Below are 3866 nucleotides of genomic sequence, written 5' to 3' on the forward strand. Positions count from 1 at the left end.
GCATGACACCGTCCCCACACACTGCTGCCCGGGCGCTTATAAGCTGCCCACTGTTCACTTTGGTGATGGGTTAAAAGCAGAGGTCACATTTGGTTGTGTGTGCAGTGGTGTTCTGTGTCACAATGACAAATAATACACTTTCACTTCACTTTCATTATACTGCAGTGGTGTTCTCACATTTCCCCAATAGATGGCGTAGAAAATGAGAAAAGCATTTTAGCATTTTAGCATTTTAGCCTTTATCTATGCCTTTTACATGTCATTTATCTTAGTTCCCACCAACGCTCCATCTATCTGCTCCTGACACCGCCCTGTTCAATTTTTGGACACTTGTGGCCCACGAGTCAAGAAGTTTGCGCTAACCTGATCAGTAACATAAACAGTAACAGTCTGTGAATGTGGTGACCACGAAAATTACGAAACATGATGGAATTGGAATGAAATGAAGGAATGTATATAACTTTGATGAAGTGTTTATATGTTTGACTATGTCAATTGGACTCTGATTGATTGTTGTTCTTGTCTGGAGTTTACTGCTGGGCTTGACTCCGAGAAGGTTCCAGCAGTACAAAATAAAATCTATAAAAAAAAACAATAAACACACAAAATTCAAAACCAATCATATTTTTCTAGAAACCAAACACAATATAAAAACATTTTACTTCTTATTATTTAGACACGTATTGCGTTGTTTGAGATACTTCTTATTATTTAGACACGTATTGCGTTTGAGATATGGCAGGCGTCTGGAAGCAGGAGTCAAAGCTGTTAACGCGGTCTCTGCCGGTATTCTGGGATATGGTGCAGAATCCATCCCGCTGGAACCAGGAGGGTTGCAGCAAACACACATATGACAAAGACGGACTGCTGTAAGAATAAAAAGTCAGAGAAGAAACATAAATCTTTCCCAAAGAGACACACAGCTTCATATAAAGAACACATTGGAGGACACTGTTCTATATCTCTCCTGTCGTCAGCCACAGGTAGAATCAGATTCTGATTCCACCCGAGTGACCAAATGTCCTGACTCATCAGGTGACACAGACTTCAGTCAGCGTTCAGATCTTACTACGGTGATATTCCCTCGGTCCCACTGCACTCTGGTGTTCTTAGCCCGGGCTAAGCTTTGTAAAAGTGCCTGTTCACGTCCCAGAGGACAGATTTTCAGCTTTATAGCAGCATAAACAACGTCCGCTATGTTTCACTTCCATCATTAGATCTGCTTTCAGAGAGCTGAACCCTTCACCGGCTTATGGAGAACAAATGAATAAAACATTGCTGCCGTTCTGCAGGCTCAGACACATGGTCCACATGAAGTCTGACTCCCCAGGATTGAGCCACACTATTCCAACATAAATCATTTTGGTGAAGTTTAAAATGCTTTTATTTTGCATATTGAGATATTTCTTAACAATTTGGAATAATTTGATAACTTTTTAATTATAATTATAATTTTTCTTCATTACAAAATAGACTTTAGTGTTGTATAATTGCTATTGATATCACAACGGTTAAATTAAATTAAACTAAATTAAATTAAATTAAATTGTGAAATATATTTGTTTTAGTAAATAAAAACTTGTAACTTTCTTAAATTATTTGATCAGTAATGGCCATTTCAAATGTCTTCCTCTAAACAGTCTCTACTGTATAATACACAATCAAGATGACCACCATAAATAATTTAATTGAACTGCTGCAATTAAAGCTACTAGAAAAATAACATGCCTACCCCCAGCCCAATGGCTTCCTTTGATGGCTTGCTAGAGATGCTTGACCTTGACCTTTGGTTCTGCTGAAGAGTCTTCACCATCATTGACCTGTTCAGTTTTGCTGCCTTGAGAAGAGAGAACATTGTTCGATCTTTTTCACCTCAGCTCCGGCCTGGGTCTGCGAGGAAAGGAAAACAGACAGTGTTGTTTGGGTTTTGGTGTTTTGTTTTTTTTTTGGATTTTCATCACTGCTTATGGGAGGAGTTACTTCCCAGGGGCCTCATGTAAACACAGGCCACGGACCAAGAGCTTATCAGAACAAGCAATCTGACGCTGTAGTTTGGAGTTTCATTCCAGTGAAATTGCAATTAAAAAAAACCTAATAGTATAAACCACAGCTTAGTTAACAGCCAATTTTATTGATTAATGTGATCAGTCACCATGGGCAAAATCAAATAAAAATATATTGACTTATTTATCAGATATAGTCTATGGTGTCCAAGTAAGTGTTGTGAGGAGAGCAGGAAAACAGAAGTTCAAAATGACTGCTTGTATGTCATTAAAGCAAGGCTGTGTTATGATTTGAGGCTGTATTTTACCCTCTACTGAAGGTACTGTCATTCTTGATACTAATGTATATTGGGAGTTATTTTAATGTAAATAATATTTTTTGCTATGCACGTTTAAATAAAAAATAAAATCAATTTTTGGTCATGCTATTGTGCAACTAAAACCATTTTTAATTAATTTTAATGAATGAAGATGTTGATGGAAACTATGTAATTAAAAAACAATGCAACTCAAAAAATAACAATCAGTGAAAAACATAAAATTTTAACAAACTCACCTATCACCTACGCCAACCAAATTGTTGTAAGTACATAGGCTTGTTTTTTTTCTTCACATAATTCACAGCGATTTGCATTGTTTTTTTCCACTCTGCTAATGCTATCTGACTACAAGAGTCAAATTACAGTAGTATAATAATAATACTTATATTTACAATGATAAATATACTCTGAAATAAAAAATGCAATTATCTGTTGATCGGATTACATTTGATGTATTATGTCGCCCCCTGTCGGAAACAACAAATCGCCCTTTAAAATCCTTTTTTATTAAAGAAAAAAAATCAGTCTAACAGTAATGCTAATCACCTATAGAAGACTTTACCACACTGTTTTGTATTTTCATAAAATGTTCTACACTGTTTAGTCAGCACACTGTATTTTTCATCAGCAGTAATTTTTGTGCTGCTGGTGTTTATTCAACGTCAGAGAATGCTACGGAAATTTTCATAATACAATAAATTAAATTGTGGTTTTCTTTAAAATGCCTAACAAAAATATAATAATTAAAACAAAATTAAAACAATTGCTTTTATTTTAAACAAGAAGGAAACTATGTTGAGACGTCAAAAACCCTATATATGCGCCCTGCCTCAAACACGTCGCTAGAGGGCACTAAAACACAATACGAGGGAAGCCCATACTCGGGTTACCGATGGGCCTCTTGACCAGTAGGCGCAAAGCGACGAAAGCTCGTCAAGTTACCAAGAACAACGGAAATATTGTAATGGTAAGGTTATTGTGTTTTTAATTTAAAGGCCCAACACAGTTCAGACTAAGTCCTATTTTTATAAAATAAAGCACTTATTTTTATTTTTTTAAATAGACTAAAATGTGTTCCAGATTCATATTTATGCAGATTTTATATGCAATTTAATCATGTGCAACAATATGAAATTTGGCCGAATTGTAATGTGGCAGTCATTGACCATCAAACCCACATTTTGTGTGTTTATTTTGTTTATTGTAACTTAGATAATAGATATGTACAAAGCAAAGGTTATTACAACAAGAATAATTGTTGAAAATAGCTGTTTTATCTTAATTTTTCAAAATTGATCGTATTTGCTTTACGCATATTCATACAAAGCAAGTGGGAAAGATGGTTACTACTAATTTATTTTGTTGGTATTTTTTGGTTCTTTATAGTAAGTTGAGGTATAAGAGTCGAATTATTGTGCGTTTGTGGAATGCTTGTCCTTTAGTCAGTGGCTAAAATAAAGCACATTGTAGTACTTTCTTAGCGGACGCGAAACGCTTTTATTTTGAAAATCCCAACGAGACGTTAGATGTTTCGTTTTCGGTC

Source organism: Cynoglossus semilaevis, chromosome 1 (genome assembly GCF_000523025.1).
Source record: "Cynoglossus semilaevis isolate Cse_v1.0 chromosome 1, Cse_v1.0, whole genome shotgun sequence".
NCBI classification, from domain to species: Eukaryota; Metazoa; Chordata; class Actinopteri; order Pleuronectiformes; family Cynoglossidae; genus Cynoglossus; species Cynoglossus semilaevis.